We start from the raw sequence: 22,261 nt of genomic DNA, 5'->3' as shown, positions 1-22,261 counted from the left end.
TAAATTCTGTAAGGCTGGTTGTCTCAAACGTTTTTTACATGAGAAAACAGATATTTTTTAATCATTGTACAGTTTTCCTAAGGTGAAATATCTGGTAAGTGACAAATAATGGACTTCTTTGGATGTCCTCAGACTTCACTGGCAACTTCTTTCTAACTAGTAAAGTTCTCTAAATCTCAACCTAACATTAAGGTGCCTATTAAAATGCTTAATGAATAAAAGAAGGAAGAAGAGAAAGAACAAAGGGAGGGGGGGAGAGAGGAATGAAAGAAAGAAAGAAAAAATGGATCAATAAACGAGGTAAACTACAAAATTCCAAACAAAAATCTCTGGGCTTGTGTGTGACACAAGGAGTTAATTGGCTTTTGACTTTCAAATAATTGTTGGACTATACCTTAGAGTTTAGGGATACAGAAAATATAGTGAAAAAATGGAGTAAACTACAAAAAGTTTGGTGACCCCAACTTTTTTTTTTTTAATTAAAGTGAATGTATTAAGCTAAGTACTAAGAACTTTGTCTAACAAAAAAAAATAGTAAGTCTTTAGACATTCTTAAGAAAATAACTTTTCTCATGCAGATAAACTTATAGAAAAATCCTTTATTGTGAAGAATTTTATCCAATTTGAATATGTTGAAGTTTAAATATGTAGTTATGGCCATATTTCAATATCTAATATTGTATGAATGGCATTTAATGTATTTCATGGCTAAATTTGGATGCACATGTTTTAGTAAATTATGCTATTTAATTTAATGTGATATCTAACATGATGTCTAAAACATCATGTAGTGAATGTAGTTTAAAAAATGTAGATTCTCTTTCTCAAATGTACCATTTTTTAAGCAAGTGTCTGATACTGATATTTCATACCCTGTAGAGTTCAATCTACAAGATTGTTTCCCTGGCAGATGGCTACACGCAAAGCTAATTACAATATGATTACGAAGGGTTGGAATGTCACAAAATGATAAATTACCATAAACAGGATAGAGCAAAAATCACACCGTCAATATTTATTGGATACTTTTTATGAAGGGTGTGAAGCACTAATCTGCTTTATCCATTTCATTTTTCTTTGCCTTCCTTGATTTTCCTTCTTCTTAATCAAAATCAAAATAGAAAATACTCAAAATAACATTATCATAAATAACACAGAAAAATATAGATAAATATAGTTTGAAATTCTAAATCCCCAATTTTCTGATTAAAAAGAAATACATAAATTTTTTAGAAATTTTATGAATAGAGAATAGTAAGAAAACATTACCCATAGTCCCATTTTACAAAGTTGATATGCTTTGTCCTTGTGTTTTTTGAATAGTTGAAGTGGTAAAATGGCCATATGTTTGTCAGCAGTATTTGATCACTTCCTTTGTTGTAACAAGATGGGTACAGATGTAGATATGTAGGTACTTACAGTGGTGGAAGTTTGTTGACAATCTATTTTGATTGATCTCATTTTCATAATAATATAAGAAGCAAGACAACTATCTGAGAGTGATGGGAAGCAGAGATGTTGGAGATTTGAAAACATAGTGTGAAGGAGACATCCAGGAGTCTGGAGATAAAGCATATTGCAATTTCTGGGAAGCATTGAAATCTTCAAGAAGCAGAAAATTCCCACTTTATGCACATTTCTCCACTGATTAAAAAAGAGGCACTATTCCTAACTTATAAAGCTGATCATAACCTTAATACCAAATCTACACAAGGGTAGTATAAAAAAAGAGAAATCAAGCCATCTTCATATTTGACCAAAAACTTCAAGGTCTTAAAGAAAATGGAAGACTGAGTATAACAATGTGTAAAAAGTAATATAGCATGACCTAGTTGGTTTTTATTTCAGGTATTCAAAGATATTTTAACATAAAATCTTTTGTTTTTTTTGTGCTGATGGAACAGTTCTGTATCTTGATTGTGATGGTGGTTACACAAATCTACACATGACAACATTGCATAGAGCTCTACTTGTACACATACACACACACAATGAGTTCATGTGAAACTAAAATCTAAATAAGGTCTATAGATTGTACCAGTGTCAGTTGCCTGGTTTGATAGTGCGCTATACTTAGGTAAGACATGACCACTGGCCAAAAAATTCAAAATTCTTACATGTCCGCATTCTTTAACTCACTATTTCCTTGCGACATACCCCAAGAAAATTATTAGAAAGGTAAGCAAATCTTTACAAACAACATAAAATCTTTTAATGTAATTTATAGCATTATCAGGTTAAAGGAGAAATAGGATCATTTCAATAGATGCAGAAAAATCCTCTGGTAAGATTTAACACCTATTCATGATAAAGACTGTTGGCATGGAAGGAATAGAATGGGATTTTCTTAACATAGTAAAGGATTTTTATTTTATTTTATTTTAAAAAAAAATTTTTTTTCCTTTTAATTAATTATTTTTGGCTGCATTGGGTCTTGTTTCTGTGCAGGGGCCACTCTTCATCGCGGTGCACAGGCCTCTCACTGTCGCGGCCTCTCTTGTTGCGGAGCACAGGCTCCAGACGCGCAGGCTCAGTAATTGTGGCTCACGGGCCTAGTTGCTCCGCGGCATGTGGGATCCTCCCAGACCAGGGCTCGAACCCGTGTGCCCTGCATTGGCAGGCAGATTCTCAACCACTGCGCCACCAGGGAAGCCCAGTAAAGGATTTTTAAATCAAAAATATACATTATTGTGAAACTCTAGATGAGGTGAGGGACTTGACAAAATACCCACTGTCATTATTTTGTTCAGAATTTTGCTAGATGCCCTCCTTCTAAGGATAGAAAACATTTAAGAATGAAAAGGAAGATATAAGGTTGCTATTCAGAGATAGCATTATCTGAATAGAAAAATCCAAGGTAATAGAGCAATAATCTATACAAATCAATAAGAGAGCTCAACAGTTTCACAGTTTCACTGAACAGTTTCAATTTACAAAAGCCAGTAGTTTCTATCTACCAACAAGAAGCATTAGAAATTATAATTGAAAGAGTCAGTTTAGAAAAATCATCAAAAACTATAGGGATCCTAGGAAAAGATAAAACAAGCCCTGCAAAATCTTTAGAAAATAATTATAAAACATTATTAAAGGTCAAAAAATGAAACCTAAGTAGATAAATATACTATATTCATTGATGAGAGCCTTCACTACTCAAAATATATAAATGTATATCATAAATGTTGACAAACTAATATACCATTTGTCTGAATTAATAATTCAGTTCAAAGTATTTAATGTTCGTCTTGCTTGATCCTGTTTAAGAAATCCATATGTACCCTACCATTATAGATACTCTATGTATTATTTTAAGTGTTTTGACATATATGATTTTCTTATTAAGTTTCTGTCAACCTGGATTTGTATTTGTGTATAGTATGATGATAGGATACATATGAATTTCTTAAATAAGACCCATCAAGACAAACTATAAGGAAAAGTATTGAACGTACTGATTTAATCAATATCTGAGGTTCTCTAAGAATATAAGAAACCATTAAAAATGGAAAATACTACCCACATTCTGATTGAAGGGATTTGTGGCTCATATCATATGAGATGTGCAACTTTGTATTAGAGATAGGAAAACTTTGTGCAGGTTATTTAAAAAATTAAATCTGCAGTGCAATGTGCTTGAATCTAACTAATATACAATATGTAAAATGGTAGCATGGGTTATTAAATAATTGGTTTACGTAACTTTAGTTGGAAGGAAAGAAGCAGGGATCATTGGGAATATAAGTTCACTGAAAACAAGGCTTATCAAGGTAACTTAATTTTCCGTCTTAAAGAGTTGCTGGAGAAATGCTATAGTTGGTGTCAATTTCAGCAAGACATTGGCAGTCATTCACAATAGCCTTACAGACAAATGAAGAAATAATCAAGCTCCAGGACTGTTGAAAAATGGATCAATGTCTACTTTAATGGAATTCTTTAATGTTTATCACACAGCTCTACCATGTGATACAGATGTCATGTTTTAGCTTGGTCAGTATAGTTGATAAAGAGATAAATTGTGTTTTTGTGAAAATAAAAAAGAATGCAGGGACTTCCCTGGTGGTCCAGCAGTTAAGTCTCCACGCTCCCAATGCAGGGGGCCTGGGTTTGATCCCTGGTTGGGGAACTAGATCCCACATGCATGCTGCAACTAAGACCCGGCGCAGCCAAATAAATAAATAAATATGCAAATATGGAACACATAAGTAATTCAATAAAACAAACATAATGACTGCCTAAGATGAGGCTTTATTATGACACTCTAGGTAAAGAGTTTATAAATTAATAGGAAAGCTTCGACAAGAAGATTTAGTTGTGCTGTGGGCAAATCTAAATTATTTTTGGCTGAGAGAATAAAACACTTAGAATGTAGTAATCGAGTAGTGACTTGATGGAAAGATAGGGTTTCGTAAGCAGGGACTGGAGTGAGAGATGTTGCGGGTGGAGGAAACTACATGTGAGCAAAGGCATAGAGGTGAAAAATTGAGAGACATATTCACAAATGGCTTGAATATATCATCCAGGGGTCAAATTAAAAGGATCTTGAATGTCACATTATGTAGTTGTGCCTTTATTTGTTGAACAATGGCATTAAAGTTAGTTGAATGTAAAGATTATTCTTTCAATAGAATTTGGGATGTATTAGATTAGTGGGAGACTTCATGAGGAAGACAGTAGTTCCAGTGAAATGTGATGTGATTCTGAGCTGTGACATCGGTAATGGATGAGATTGATGGGAGAAAAACTGTAGGGGTCAAATCAGTAGAACTCTAACATGTATATACTGTACACAGGGCATCCATTCATTTGATACATATTTATTGATTGGCAGGTACTGAAGATAAAACAGTGAATAAAATCAGGCAAAAATCTGTGCTCTCAAAGAGCTTGTTTCTAGTGGGGAGAGACAGCTAATGAACAAAAAACACTAATAATGTATAATAAGTTAGGAAATAAATGTTATCGGGAGACACAAAGCAGTGAAGAGGGAATAGGAAGTGGGGGGGGGGGCGCAGAAGACTGTGTATTTATATATAAAGTGGTCAGAAAAGGTGTGAAGGTGATATTTGAGTGAGGACATGGAAGAGGTGAGGGAAGCATCCCTAGAGGTATATGGGGAACACTTTTTCCTGGTAGAAGGAATGGCAAGAACAAATACCCTGAGGCAGAAGTAGGTTGGAAGAACATCAGGGCCAGTGGGACTGGGAAGATTGAATGATGGGAGACAAGGTCAGGGAGGTGCTGGAGAGCTACCTCCCGTCTAAGGCCAGTATAAGGGCTTTGGTTTTTACTCAGTGGGAGAAAGGATCCACTGGACAGCTTTCATCAGAGAAATGTCAGGATTTGATTTGTAGGTTAACAAGATCGCTGTGGCTACTGTGTCAAAAATAGGTTGAAGGTAACAGATTGGAAGCAGGGAGACTAGTTAGGAGGTTACTAGAATAAGCACCTGGGAGCAGTGAATCGTTATCCTAGCAATTTAAGTTGGAGAAAGCATGGCTCTTAATGCTCTGTTAACAGAGCAATTAGGAAGAATACCAGATTTGTGGTAAAATAATGCACTTGTTGGGTCAGGTCGAATTTTAAGTGCAGGTAGTGCTTTCAAGTAGATTTATTAATCTAGATGTATAAGTCATTTGCACGCAGAGCTTATTAACCAGTATAGAACTTATTTGGATAACGTGCCTAGTGGAAAAAATCATTGGCATTAGGGGTAAATAAGGACAGCTATCTTTAAGTCATTTGAAAAGTGTCAGCAGACAAATCAGATATTTTCCTCTGCTAATTGACAAGTGATCTAGGACACTGAACTAGGTCAGGTTTGAGTCCAGAATCACTGAGAGGTTTGGATAAAAACCCTCCAAGTAAGTGTTAAATCCACGTGAGATCAGGAAGAGAGAGACTCAGATACAAAAGCAAATACTGTGTAGGAAAGATTCTGATTAGCCAGAAGATTTGATGCAAAAGGTGAGAAGAAGACATGCCAGAAGTAATTCACCTATCAATGAGTAAATATACTGAGTAACTTTTTATTTGCTCTTGGGTTATATGTGACTCTGGCTAGGTTGTGTGTCAGAAGGTTAAAAGGCACAGCCAGTAGTAAGCCTCGGGGTAAGTGTAAAAGCCCAAATAATATGGGTTGTTGTGAAATTTCAGTTGCATACCAGAAAGGATATGTTTCCCAAAAAATGGAGTGTGTTGCTTTGAGAAGCATTAAAAATTACCATTAGGCTAAAATGGAGGGCCCCATGTCAGAGATATTATTTTTAAGTGGAAATTCAGGCAGGGGTAAAGAAATATTGTTAACGATCTCTATATTAATCTCCAATTCTGAAACTATATGACTGTGAGACTGATACTTATTATATTGAGCACAAAGATTGCCTCTGATAGCTGCTGCTTTTTATGATTCTTTAATTATTTCTCTAATTATAACTTCTCACAGCCTTAAACAGGAGAAACTAAAAGACTACTGTTCATTTGTTGGGTCCTGCCCATACAGAGGACATAACCATGAAGGCATCAGCATTCTATCTTTCGGCCTGACTTTTTAGGAATAAAGTGGACTTTAAAATGTGATCCTCAGCATAACCTTGGAATTCACTCAGTAAATTTATGTAATAATATAAAACTTGAATTTACTTAGCTATGGTATGAAGAATCCCTTTGAATGAAGCTTCTATTGATTGAAAATATAGATCTTGCCAGAAAGAATAAGTTTATCCTGGAAACATATCCTGTGATACTATTTCAGATAGGCTTGTCAGGACCCTCAGAGAAATGTGGAAATTGAGAATGGCAATACCCTACTGGAAGCAATCTGTGAAACAATTAATAAGCTATGTATCACTCATTTGTTTATCACTAAATAGCCTGAATAATTTTATTTCTGCTGACAGTGTATCTTAAAAATGGCCACTGGGACATGTAGAACTTGGAAAGTGTCACTAGAGAGCTGCCTTTTTTTCTCTAATCAATTTTTGAACATAGAAATATTTGTTAAATCTACTCTTTAAAGAACTATAGTATGTACGTTGATGTGTGGCCCAGGGTTTCCGGTGCTTAAGGCCTGGCCCTTTCCCTCCAGGAATTACTATTTTGTAGAAGAGATAAAAATGTACACAACAGTTATAATTCAAGGTGCTATATGCTTTGTGTCATCTGAGTGACATACAAGTTATAGGAAGTCTGATATGCTTGTCACCTACATCAGAATAACCTAGAATACTTTTTAAAAATAAAATATCTGTTGGCCCTATCCAACTTAAAGCCATCAAACCAAAAATTCTGGGGTGATACCTAAGAATTTACATTTTAAAGCTCATTGGATATTAGATATGGTACCCCAAAGTTACTGGTAAGTGCTATGGTAGTTCCTGGAGGAAGATCACTTCCAGTAATTCTCAATCCAGTCAAGTTCACTAATACAGTTAAAGATTCCCAAGCCTGGCTTCCATGGAAAGTTTTACTGTTACTTGGGCCTCACCCCCGGGAGATTCTGATATTATTCGAGATTGTTGTCTGGCTATGGTGTTATACATAGCCAGACATAACAGATGATATATTCCAAAAGTTATAGTTCGGTTATAAGGCCATTCATGATTTCATGTAGCTTATACTCTATCCATTAGTCACAGTGAACTACCTGCACCCTCCAAAAGGATGATGGTCAAAGTAGTAGTGATGGTTAACATTTATTTTGTTATCATTATATGCCAAGTATTAATTTGTTTAATTCTCATGAAAACTCTATGAGGTAAAGTGTCATTATTATTCCCATTTTACAGATGAGAAACAAAGCTAAAGTGACTTGCCTCAGGCCACACAGCTGGTAAATGGCACAACTGGGTTTTGAACCCAACCAGTCTGGCTCTAGAGAGCACACTTTTAATATTATGTTACCCACATACACATTATACTCTCCTTACCCCTCTCTTACCTCATTGAGCTATGTCATATATTTTTACACTGCCTTGAAATATCTTCTTCCCATCTCTTATATGATAAATTTAACCACTTGCAGTTTACAGCTCAAATGTCACCTCCTACAGGATGTTTTCCTTACTTCCCTACCCTGAGAACTGATATTCTTGTTTTAGCAATTATCAGAAAGTATATATATATATATATATATATATTTTTTTTTTTTTTTTTTTTGGTCTGTCCACATTAGTGTGTGAACTCCTTGAAGGAAAAGAGTGTGCTATATATGTTTCTGTAGTTGCCTTATCTATGTCTGGAATATAATAACTATTCAATACTTGTTGACTGAATGATTAAATGGAGGAGTGCATCACTGAATATATGGGAAAGCAAAAGTGTATTTTGGTCTCATAAGTAAATTAAGTGAATTGATAAAGAGACAAAGCCAAAAATGCATCAGAAGCCATTATAAAGCTACTTGAATTCCTAACTGTGGAAGTTGGATTTCATTTGAGGATAGTGGGGGATTATTGAAGATTTTAAATAAGGAAGTCACATGATACATATTATTTCCACCAAGAAAACTTAATTGTAAACCCAGGAGGACCACCTGGGAAATCCTGTAAATAAGTCTTAACATCTCAAATCATCCTGGATACAATTTTATCCCTATCTAAGGAGGTCTACCTCCGTCTAACCAAAGGCACACTGCAGCTTGTGATGGGGGATGAAAGTGAGGAAAATGTGAGGAATGAAGGAATGATGCTAAGTCCATATCCAAGAGGTGTGATAAGGCCACAAAATGTAAAAGGACTTGCAATTACAGCAGTCAGGAAGGTAGGGCACATGTTGCAAGAGAAATAAGAGTAATTCAGAACAGAAGACAGGAAAATCATCCATGAAAAAGGCCTACTTTCTTAAAAATTTTAATTTTTTAGTTGAAACATAGTTTACATACAATATTATGTTAATTTCAGATATACCAGGTAATGATTCAATTTGACGTTTACATACATTATGAAATGATCATCATGATAAGTCTAGTAGCCATCTGTGCTCAATAAAGTTATTAAAATATTATTGACCATATGCCTCATGCAGTGTATTACATCCCCATGACTTATTTTATAACTGGAAGTTTGTACCTCTTAACCCTCTTCACCTATTTCACCCAGCCTCTCCTCCCTCCTGGCAAACATCTGTTTGTTCTTTGTACCTGTGAGTCTGTTTTCATTTCATTTTGTTTGTTTGTTTGGTTTTTTAGAGTCAACATATAAGTGAGATCATGTGATACTTGTCTTTGTCTGACTTATTCCACTTAGCATAACATACTCTAGATCCATCCATATTGTCACAAATGGCACAATTTCTTTTTTTATGGCTGAGTAATATTCCATTGTGTATATATACTATATCGTTTTTTATCCATTTGTCTAATGAAGGACATATAGGTTGCTTTCATATCTTGACTATTGTAAATAATGCTGCAGTGAACATAGGGGTGCATATATCTTTTCGAATTAGTGTTCTCGTTTTCTTCAGGTAAATATCCAGAAGTGAAATTGCTGGATCATCCAAAATGGATTAAAAACTTAAATGTAAGCCCTTACACCATAAAACTTCTAGAAGAAAGCATAGGCAGTATGCTCTTTGACATTGGTCTAAGCAATACTTTTTTGGATCTGCCTCCTTAAGCAAGGGGAACAAAAGCAAAAATAAACAACTGGGACTACATTAAACTTAAAAGCTTTTGCACAATGAAGGAAACCAGCAACAAAACAGAAAAGCAACCTACTCACTGAATGGGAGAAGGTATTTATAAATCCAATAGGGGGTTAATACCCAGACTATATAAAGAACTCATACAACCTAATATCAAAAAATCAAACCAGAGCTCTACCCACCACCAGAGCCTCCCATCAAGCCTCTTAGATAGCCTCAACCACCAGAGGGCAGACAACAGAAGCAAGAAAAACTACAATCCTGCAGCCTGTGGACCAAAAACCACAGTTACAGAAAGACAGAGAAGATGAAAAGGCAGAGGGCTATGTACCAGATGAAGGAACAAGAAAAAACCCCAGAAAAACAACTAAATGAAGTGGAGATAGGCAACCTTCCAGAAAAAGAATTCAGAATAATGATGGTGAAGATGATCCAGGACCTCGGAATAAGAATGGAGGCAAAGATTGAGAAGATGCAAGAAATGATTAACAAAGACCTAGAAGAATTAAAGAACAAACAAACAGAGATGACCAATACAATAACTGAAATGAAAACTACACTAGAAGGAATCAATAGCAGAATAACTGAGGCAGAAGAACGGATAAGTGACCTGGAAGACAGAATGGTGGAATTCACTGCTGCGGAACAGACTAAAGAAAAAAGAATAAAAAGAAATGAAGACAGCCTAAGAGACCTCTGGGACAACATTAAACGCAACAACATTCGCATTATAGGGGTCCCAGAAGGAGAAGAGAGAGAGAAAGGACCAGAGAAAATATTTGAAGAGATTATAATCGAAAACTTCCCTAACATGGGAAAGGAAATAGCCACCCAAGTCCAGGAAGCGCAGAGAGTCCCATACAGAATAAACCCAAGGAGAAACACGCCGAGACACATAGTAATCAAAGTGGCAAAAATTAAAGACAAAGAAAAATTATTGAAAGCAGCAAGGGAAAAACGACAAATAACATACAAGGGAACCCCCATAAGGTTAACAGCTGATTTCTCAGCAGAAACTCTGCAAGCCAGAAGGGAGTGGCATGAAATACTTAAAGTGATGAAAGGGAAGAACCTACAACCAAGATTACTCTACCCAGCAAGGATCTCATTTAGATTTGATGGAGAAATCAAAAGCTTTACAGACAAGCAAAAGCTAAGAGAATTCAGCACCACCAAACCAGCTCTACAACAAATGCTAAAGGAACTTCTCTAAGTGGGAAACACAAGAGAAGAAAAGGACCTACAAAAACAAACCCAAAACAATTAAGAAAATGGTCATAGGAACATACATATCGATAATTACCTTAAACGTGAATGGATTAAATGCCCCAACCAAAAGACATAGACTGGCTGAATGGATACAAAAACAAGACCCATATATATGCTGTCTACAAGAGACCCACTTCAGACCTAGGGACACATACAGACTGAAAGTGAGGGGATGGAAAAAGATATTCCATGCAAATGGAAATCAAAAGAAAGCTGGAGTAGCTATACTCATATCAGATAAAATAGACTTTAAAATAAAGAATGTTACAAGAGACAAGGAAGGACACTACATAATGATCCAGGGATCAATCCAAGAAGAAGATATAACAATTATAAATATATATGCACCCAACATAGGAGCACCTCAATACATAAGGCAACTGCTAACAGCTATAAAAGAGGAAATCGACAGTAACACAATAATAGTGGGGGACTTTAACACCTCACTTACACCAATGGACAGATCATCCAAAATGAAAATAAATAAGGAAACAGAAGCTTTAAATGACACAATAGACCAGATAGATTTAATTGATATATATAGGACATTCCATCCAAGAACGGCAGATTACACGTTCTTCTCAAGTGCACACGGAACATTCTCCAGGATAGATCACATCTTGGGTCACAAATCAAGCCTCAGTAAATTTAAGAAAATTGAAATCATATCAAGCATCTTTTCTGACCACAACGCTATGAGATTAGAAATGAATCACAGGGAAAAAAACGTAAAAAAGACAAACACATGGAGGCTAAACAATACGTTACTAAATAACCAAGAGATCACTGAAGGAATCAAACAGGAAATAAAAAAATACCTAGAGACAAATGACAATGAAAACACGACGACCCAAAACCTATGGGATGCAGCAAAAGCGGTTCTAAGAGGGAAGTTTATAGCTATACAAGCCTACCTAAAGAAACAAGAAAAATCTCAAGTAAACAATCTAACTTTACACCTAAAGAAACTAGAGAAAGAAGAACAAACAAAACCCAAAGTTAGCAGAAGGAAAGAAATCATAAAGATCAGAGCAGAAATAAATGAAATAGAAACAAAGAAAACAATAGCAAAGATCAATAAAACTAAAAGTTGGTTCTTTGAGAAGATAAACAAAATTGATAAGCCATTAGCCAGACTCATCAAGAAAAAGAGGGAGAGGACTCAAATCAATAAAATCAGAAATGAAAAAGGAGAAGTTACAACAGACACCGCAGAAATACAAAACATCCTAAGAGACTACTACAAGCAACTTTATGCCAATAAAATGGACAACCTGGAAGAAATGGACAAATTCTTAGAAAGGTATAACCTTCCAAGACTGAATCAGGAAGAAACAGAAAATATCAACAGACCAATCACAAGTAATGAAATTGAAACTGTGATTAAAAATCTTCCAACAAACAAAAGTCCAGGACCAGATGGCTTCACAGGTGAATTCTATCAAACATTTAGAGAAGAGCTAACACCCATCCTTCTCAAACTCTTCCAAAAAATTGCAGAGGAAGGAACTCTCCCAAACTCATTCTATGAGGCCACAATCACCCTGATACCAAAACCAGACAAAGACACTACAAAAAAAGAAAATTACAGACCAATATCACTGATGAATATAGATGCAAAAATCCTCAACAAAATACTAGCAAACAGAATCCAACAACACATTAAAAGGATCATACACCACGATCAAGTGGGATTTATCCCAGGGATGCAAGGATTCTTCAATATACGCAAATCAATCAATGTGATACACCATATTAACAAATTGAAGAATAAAAACCATATGATCATCTCAATAGATGCAGAAAAAGCTTTTGACAAAATTCAACACCCATTTATGATAAAAACTCTCCAGAAAGTGGGCATAGAGGGAACCTACCTCAACATAATAAAGGCCATATATGACAAACCCACAGCAAACATCATTCTCAATGGTGAAAAACTGAAAGCATTTCCTCTAAGATCAGGAACGAGACAAGGATGTCCACTCTCACCACTATTATTCAACATAGTTCTGGAAGTCCTAGCCACGGCAATCAGAGAAGAAAAAGAAATAAAAGGAATACAAATTGGAAAAGAAGAAGTAAAACTGTCACTGTTTGCGGATGACATGATACTATACATAGAGAATCCTAAAACTGCCACCAGAAAACTGCTAGAGCTAATTAATGAATATGGTAAAGTTGCAGGTTACAAAATTAATGCACAGAAATCTCTTGCATTCCTATACACTAATGATGAAAAATCTGAAAGAGAAATTATGGAAACACTCCCATTTACCATTGCAACAAAAAGAATAAAATACCTAGGAATAAACCTACCTAGGGAGACAAAAGACCTGTATGCAGAAAACTATAAGACACTGATGAAAGAAATTAAAGATGATACCAACAGATGGAGAGATATACCATGTTCTTGGATTGGAAGAATCAACATTGTGAAAATGAGTATACTACCCAAAGCAATCTACAGATTCAATGCAATCCCTATCAAATTACCAATGGCATTTTTTACGGAGCTAGAACAAATCATCTTAAAATTTGTATGGAGACACAAAAGACCCCGAATAGCCAAAGCAGTCTTGAGGCAAAAAAATGGAGCTGGAGGAATCAGACTCCCTGACTTCAGACTATACTACAAAGCTACAGTAATCAAGACAATATGGTACTGGCACAAAAACAGTTACATAGATCAATGGAACAAGATAGAAAGCCCAGAGATTAACCCACGCACCTATGGTCAACTAATCTATGACAAAGGAGGCAAAGATATACAATGGAGAAAAGACAGTCTCTTCAATAAGTGGTGCTGGGAAAACTGGACAGCCACATGTAAAAGAATGAAATTAGAATACTCCCTAACACCATACACAAAAATAAACTCAAAATGGATTAGAGACCTAAATATAAGACTGGACACTATAAAACTCTTAGAGGAAAACATAGGAAGAACACTCTTTGACATAAATCACAGCAAGATCTTTTTCGATCCACCTCCTAGAGTAATGGAAATAAAAACAAAAATAAACAAGTGGGACCTAATGAAACTTCAAAGCTTTTGCACAGCAAAGGAAACCATAAACAAGACGAAAAGACAACCCTCAGAATGGGAGAAAATATTTGCAAATGAATCAACGGACAAAGGATTAATCTCCAAAATATATAAACAGCTCATTCAGCTCAATAGCAAAGAAACAAACACCCCAATCCAAAAATGGGCAGAAGACCTAAATAGACATTTCTCCAAAGAAGACATACAGACGGCCACGAAGCACATGAAAAGATGCTCAACATCACTAATTATTAGAGAAATGCAAATCAAAACTACAATGAGGTATCACCTCACTCCTGTTAGAATGGGCATCATCAGAAAATCTACAAACAACAAATGCTGGAGAGGGTGTGGAGAAAAGGGAACCCTCTTGCACTGTTGGTGGGAATGTAAATTGATACAGCCACTATGGAGAACAATATGGAGGTTCCTTAAAAAACTAAAAATAGAATTACCATATGACCCAGCAATCCCACTACTGGGCATATACCCAGAGAAAACCGTAATTCAAAAAGACACGTGCACCCGAATGTTCATTGCAGCACTATTTACAATAGCCAGGTCATGGAAGCAACCTAAATGCCCATCAACAGACGAATGGATAAAGAAGTTGTGGTACATATATACGATGGAATATTATTCAGCCATAAAAAGGAACGAAATTGAGTCATTTGTTGAGAAGTGGATGGATCTAGAGACTGTCATACAGAGTGAAGTAAGTCAGAAAGAGAAAAACAAATATCGTATGTTAATGCATGTATGTGGAACCTAGAAAAATGGTACAGATGAGCCAGTTTGCAGGGCAGAAGTTGAGACACAGATGTAGAGAATGGACATATGGACACCAAGGGGGGAAAACTGCGATGAGGTGGGGATGGTGATGTGCTGAATTGGGCGATTGGGATTGACATGTATACACTGATGTGTATAAAACTGATGCCTAATAAGAACCTGCAGTATAAAAAAACAAACAAAACAACTAATACTAAACTTTCATTGGGTTATTTGTATGGAAATATGTTAATATAAATGTTTCAGACATTACATGAAATTTCTAAAAATCTTATATTTGTATTTGTATGGAAATATGTATGGAAATATGTTAATATAAATGTTTCAGACATTACATGAAATTTCTAAAAATCTTGTATTTGTATGGAAATATGTATGAAAATATGTTAATATAAATGTTTCAGACATTACATGAAATTTCTAAAAATCTTATATTTGTATTTGTATGGAAATATGTATGGAAATATGTTAATATAAATGTTTCAGACATTACATGAAATTTCTAAAAATCTTATATTTGTATTTGTATGGAAATATGTATGGAAATATGTTAATATAAATGTTTAAAAAAAAAAAAAAAAAAAAAAAAATCAAACCACCCAATTAAAAACTGGACAGAGGACCTGAATAGAAAATTTTCCAAATAAGACATATAGATGACCAACAGACACATGCAAAGATGCTCAACACTGCTAACCAGCAGGGAAATGCAAATCAAAACCATAATGAGATTACCACCTCACACGTGTAAGAATGGCTATCATTAAAAAAACAACAAATAACAAGTGTTGGTGAAGATGTGGAGGAAAGGAAACCCTTATGCACTGTTGGTGGGATGTAAATTGGTGCAGCCACTATGGAAAACAAGTTCCTCAAGAACTCAAAAGTAGCAAAAGGTCTGCTTTTAGCTGAAGTTGGGTGAATGGTAAGGGGGAAATCCTGGGGATTTAAGGAACGTGGAATTACTGGTAGCAGTGAAAGGAGTGTTTTCTGAAGGTGAACTTGTCAGCAGTGTACAGGATAGTGTAGAGCAACGGTTGGCAACCTGGAGAGCTAAGAATGATTTTTACATTTTTAAATGGTTGAAAAAAATTTTTAAAGAACATTTAATGACATGTGAACATTATACAAAATTCAGATTTAAATGAATACGGTTATATTGGGAAACAACCATGATCATTCATTTAAGTATTGTTTATGACCCTTTCACTTGCATTACAATGGCAGGGATGAGAGTTGCAGTAGAGACACAGATGGCCCACAAAGCATAAATATTATCTGGCCCTTCGGTTTGGTAAAAGTGGAAAAGTTAAAAGCAGAGATCAATTAGGAGCCCTTCCTAGGGTGGGAGCCTTACAATAGGGTATTAACAGTAGCCTCTGAATAAAATAATAAAGATTTTATCATGCATCCTTCTTAAGTTGAATCTATTGAAAGTAATGTCATCTCAGGGCATAAATGGCAAGGGGTGTAGAGCACAAGAGAAGAGTTAAGAGTGGAGAGTTAGGATAAGTGCAGGGGTTCTGTATAGAGTAGACTTGTGGGTAATCTGATCTGAAGGAGCACTAGGAAGCCAGATTTGAACAGAGTAGTGGGACCAGGAAGTAGTGAATGCTTTGGAATGGGCACATGTGCTAGTAATAAGGTAGAACCAGTAAGTGAGCCAGAATTGGACTTAAAGGAGACGATAGGAGGTAGTTTCTTGACCAGAGTAGGCACCTAATAAATGATTACTAAAGTGACTAAACTGGAACTGATCAGGCAGTAAAGCAATGTTGAAATCCAGGGAGACCATGGAGAGTAAGCAACCAAGAACCCAGAAAGGCTGTGCGAAAGTGGACACGTTCCAAGAAGCCTGGGTTCAGGGGGCTAGCAGCAGTCAGCCTTAATACTGAGCTACTACTTCCTAAGCAACTTGCATTTGCAAGACACTCAGTGCATATTCACAGGTTATGTAGACCCCTTACATTAATCTGGCAATGTAAGTTGGACAGACATTATGCCTTCCATTTTACATTTATTATAATGGAGAATTATGAGTATCTCTCCAGAGGCAGATTTACTATGTAGCTACCAAAGTTTAAGTTTCAGGGTCTCTCATTTTCATGGGTTCCTTCCCAGGCCCTGGTGACTTTATCTTAAAGGAAACCTCAAATTATGTAATTTTCAGGACCAAAAAAATCTTGATCTGCCTTTGTGTTTACCTAACCTAGATGGTTGCGGTTGGAACTTCAAATTCAGTGTTCTTTCTACTGTACCTTGCTGTGTGTGTGTGTGTGCGTGTATGTGTGTACCTGTCCATGTGTGTTTGTATTTAAGGTTTCCAGCTTTCACTGTAACTGAGTAGTTACTGTGAATACATTTTTTCTTTCTTTTCATAAATGTTTCCAAGGATAATGAGATTTTACCTCCTCCTCTCATTGCCCTCTCTACCATTTTTCATTTTTGATATTATTTTTTTATTTTCCTCTTTGGGAAATAATGAGGATGATTCTGATTAGCTGTGTGTTTTTAAAAACTGTATCTAAATTGCATAACCTTACATGATTCTAAGTAGTTGAATGGGAACTGGGCTGACACATTTAATCTACTTTCCTCCTACAAAATGTTTCAGACTAACTCTTAAAAAGCACCAAATCAGAGATACACTCTAGAGCAACCTTCATCAGAATGGCTTGACTACTTATTAAAAATGCAAGTTCTTGTGTCTTAGCCAAATCCTACTGAACCTGAACCTCTGAGGATGTTGACTGGGGATATGCATTTTTACCAAAATTCCCAAGTGATTCTTACTCACATTAAAATTTGAGAACATGGGCTTATATATAACCTACCTTATTTAAGTCCTAGGAGTGTTGCAAATGTATTATGATGTAGTTGCTAAGAATAAAAGGATATTCTTCATCCTTAGAGGGAACTTGGGAAATCTTAGCTTAAAAACCTCTACTAATTAAGATTCATAAGTAGAAATGGTTAGTTTATAGAAAGACTTTTCCCTGGGTCATGAATTTTTAGAAAGGTTTATAATCTTTCAGGAATTAGATTCATCTGGAAATACACAAGGGTTTGCCAACTGACACTAAAATGAACAGCTGAGTGCTTGAGTGTGGTAAGAGACATTAAGAAAGCAGAATGAGTTGTTAGATAAAATGTAATGTTGGGGAAAAATTGTCCTCTAGGCGTCTATTTCCTTATAAAATACTTGGCAATGATTTCTTCTAAAAACAAATCATTTATGAACTTTTTCAAAACTATAATTATGTTAAATAGCATTATGATCTTTTTCCTTTAGTGCTTCTTTGATTTCTCTGTTTTTAAATAAAAATAATATATTTCCTAAGGGATGACAATACTGAAAAGTATAGTACTTAAAAATACAGCGAGGGTTAAGAATGGAGCAATCCTAGAAAAGTCAATTTTGCATTTTAACTTGGGAAAGTTTTGATATGACATAATTAAATATGGTATTTTAATTTGCAAATTAATTTTCTGTGCAACTTAGAATATATACTTATAATATGATATTCCTAGTATTATTAACACTTTCTTATACAAAATACATTTAATACAACTGTAACCAGAATGCCACCCTTCCAATACCTCAATTATTTAGAGAAAATTCAGATCAATACTTCACACAAATATTTGGAGATATTATTCATCTCATGATAGTTGATATAATCACTGGAATAGACAATGCAGCATCCCAGAACTACCTTAAATCCATTTTAGCTGTTGTATAATCCAGTATGCCTGGAATAGCCACAATTAACACCTCTTATCCCAGCCCACTTATTAGTAGTGCCTCTTTCACTCTGAGTTAACTTGCTTTAGATAACAAATTATATGCTGACCCTAAATTTGACATTCTTATATACTGGTAGGTAAAAGCTCCTTCTCTCATTTAAACATTCTCACAAATCCTTTCTCTCATCACTATCCCATGATAGATCATAGAAGCACTGCCACAAGAGGCGAGATACATGGGTCTTCTAGTTTGACTTTCTCCCTCAGTTTGGAGATGTTTGTGCTCATAAGTCTCATTACTTCTTGTTGGTTTTTGGCCTCTTGTGTTGCATAGCACCTTCTCAGAAGTGGCAAAATGTCTAGATAGATCTGTGCTACTCCTATTTTGGTAAAAGGAGAATTGCTTGGACCTGGACCCTGCCTTCACACAAGCAAGCCCTGTACCAGTGGTGCAGATGAATATAAAAAGGATAGAAATATTATAGCACAGTGGTTGAAAACTTAGACTGTGGAGTTAAACAGACCTGGGCTTGCAACCTGCTATCTTCACTTACTTGCTGTGTAATCTTGGCCAACTCATCCAAACACTCTAACCTTTGGTTTCTCTGTAAAATGGAAACATTAAAAGTCCTTCTTACAACTGATCCAGCCATCGGAGTGCCCTGGGACTCCCTCAGCCCCCACCCACCCCAGCTCCAGCTGTCTTTCCAAGGTGGATCTGGCATGGAGCTCCTCAAAACTCCCCACCAAGCTTATGCCCACTCCAGCTCCATCTGGCCTCCCAAAGCCTCCTGGCACACACAGTCTTCAGAGGGGATGCTCCTACATAAGACCACACCTTTAAGACTAGTAGAGGGACCTGTTTTGCCTGATTCATAGAAACAAACACAGAAAACCAAAACAAAATGAGGATACAGAGGAATATGTTCCCCCCCAAAAATATATAAAATCCCAGATTAAAAAATCCGAATGAAACTGAAATATGTAATTCACCTGATAAAGAATTCCAAGAAGTGGTTACAAAAATGCTCCTCGAACTCAGGAGAAGAATGGAGGAACACAGTGAGAAATTCAGCAAAGAGATTAAAAATACAAGAAAGACCCAATCAGAGCTGAATAATACAATACATGAAATAAAAAATACACTAGAGGGAACCAACAGCAGATTGGATGATACAGAAGAATGGGTCAGCAATCTGGAAGACAGAATAGTGTAAATCACGCAACAGAACAGGAAAAAGAAAAAAATAATTTAAAAAATGAAGATATTTTTAGGGACCTTTGGGACAAGTGTACTAATGTTTACATTGTAAGTGTCCCAGAAGGAGGAAAGAGAGAGAAAGGGGCAGAAAACTTATTTGAAGAAATAGTGGCTGAACATTTCTTAACCTGGGGAAGGAAAGAGATATCCAGATCCAGGAAGCACAGAGAGTCTCAAGGTGAACCCAAAGAGACCAACAACAACACATACAATTAAAATAGCAAAAATTAAAGATAAAGAGAGAATTTTAAAGGCAGCAAGAGAAAAACAACTAGTCACATACAAGGAAACCCTCACAATGTTATTAGCTGATTTTTCAGCAGAAACTTTGCAGGCAAGAAGGGAGTGGAATGAAATATTTAAAGTGATGAAAGGGAAAAACTTACAACCAAGAATACTTTACCCAGAAAGGTTATCATTCAGAATTGAAGGACAGATAAATAGTTTCCCAGATAAGTAAAAACTAAAGGAGTTGATCACCACTGAACTGGTCTTACAAGAAATATTAAAGGATCTTCTTTAAGAGGAAAATAAAAGCCCACTGCTGGTAATAAGAAAATATATGAAAGAAAAAATCTCACTGTTAAAGCCAAATATATATAGTAAAGGCAGTAAATCAGCCAGTTTAAAAGCTAGTAAGAAGGGTAATAGACAAAAGTAGTAAAATTAACTATAGTTACAATAAGTAGTTAAGGGATACACAGAATAAAAATATGTAGAATATGATGTCAAAAACAGAAAACATGGAGGTGGGGAGTAAAAATATAGTGCTGTTAGACTGTATTCAAACTTAAGTGACTATCAGCTTAAAATAAATTGCTGTATATATAGGGTGATATATATGAACCTCATGGTAACCACAAACAGAAACCTACAATAGATACACAAAAAATAAAGAGAAAGGAACCCAAGCATAACACTAAAGGAAATCATCAAACCACAATGGAAGAGACTAAGAAGAAAGGAACAGAGAAATACTGTAAAAAAACAAACAACCCCCCCCAACCAAAACCAAAAAAACCCAAAACAAACAATTAACAAAATGGCAATAAGTACATACCTATCAATAATCACTTTAAATGTAATTGGATGAAATGCTCCAATTGTAAGACATATGGGAGCTGAATGGATAAAAAGCAAGACCTATCTATATACTGCCTCCAAGAGACTTCAGATCTGAAGATATACCCTTCAGGGATAGAAAAAAGATATTCCATGCAAATGTAAAGAAAAAGAAAGCTGGGGTAGCAATACTCATATCAGACAAAATTGACTTTAAAACTAAGTCTGTTACAAGAGACAAGAAGGATGTTACATAATGATAAAGGGGTCAAGCCAAGAAAAGGATAAAACATTCATAAATCTGATGCACCTAACATAGGACAACCTAGATATTTAAAGCATATAACACCAGACATAAAGGGAGAAATTAATGGTAGTATGATAATAGTAGGGGACTTTAATACCCCACTTACATCAATGGATAGATTATCCAGACAGAAACTCATAAGGAAATATTGGAAGAGTTAGAATAATTCCTGTTGGAATAAGGAAATATTGTCCTTAAATGACACTTTAGACCTGTTGGACTTAATATCCTTAAACAGGATATTCCATCTGCAAACTGCAAAACACATCCTTTTCAAGTGCACATGGAACATTCTCCTGGACAAGACCACATGTCATGCCTCAAAACAAGTCTCAAAAAATTTAAGAAGACCAAAGAAGTATAAGGCATCTTTTGCAACCACAGTGATATGAAACTATACATTAGTTACAAGAAGAGAACTGGAAGAAACACAAATATGTGGAGATTAATCAACATGCTGCTAAGCCATCAGTGAGTCTACAAAGAAATCAAAGAGATAAACATACCTGAAGACAAATGAAAATTGAAATACAATTTTCCAAAATCTATGGATACAACAAAAGCAGTTCTAAGAGGGAAGTTCATAGTGACATAGGCCCACCTCAAGAGAAATCTCAAATAAACAATTAAACCTTACACCTAAAGGAACTAGAGAAAACCACAAAGTCCAAAGTTGGTAGAGGGGAGGAAATAATAAAGAGCTGAGTGGAAATAGAGATTAAAAAAGAAAGAAAGAAAAGATCAATGAAAACTAAGAGCTGGTTCTTTGAAAAAATAAACAAAATTGATAAACCTTTTGACAGACTCATTAAGAAATAAATAGAAAGGGCCCAAATAAGTAAAATTGATAAACCTTTTGACAGACTCATTAAGAAATTGATAAACCTTTTGAGAGACTCATTAAGAAATAAATAGAAAGGGCCCAAATAAGTAAAATCAGAAATGAAAGAGAAGTTGCAACCAACACCACAGAACTACAAAGGATCATAAGTGATTACTACAAACAATTATATGCCAACAAATTGGACAACCTAGAAGAAATGGATAAATTCCTAAAAACATACAGTCTTCCAAGACTAAATCAGGAAAAAACAAAGAATCTGAACAGACCTATGACTAGTAAAGAAATTGAATT

General features: G+C 35.4%; 1 protein-coding gene across 1 annotated transcript in view; it reads left to right on the top strand.

Moving 5' to 3' along the window:
- Positions 1-22,261, top strand: part of EPHA6 (EPH receptor A6) — an 868,715-nt gene that overhangs the window by 195,100 nt on the left and 651,354 nt on the right. The gene's annotated exons all lie outside the window — the stretch shown is intronic.

Source organism: Balaenoptera acutorostrata, chromosome 4 (genome assembly GCF_949987535.1).
Source record: "Balaenoptera acutorostrata chromosome 4, mBalAcu1.1, whole genome shotgun sequence".
NCBI classification, from domain to species: Eukaryota; Metazoa; Chordata; class Mammalia; order Artiodactyla; family Balaenopteridae; genus Balaenoptera; species Balaenoptera acutorostrata.
This window is presented reverse-complemented; position numbering and strand designations above follow the sequence as displayed.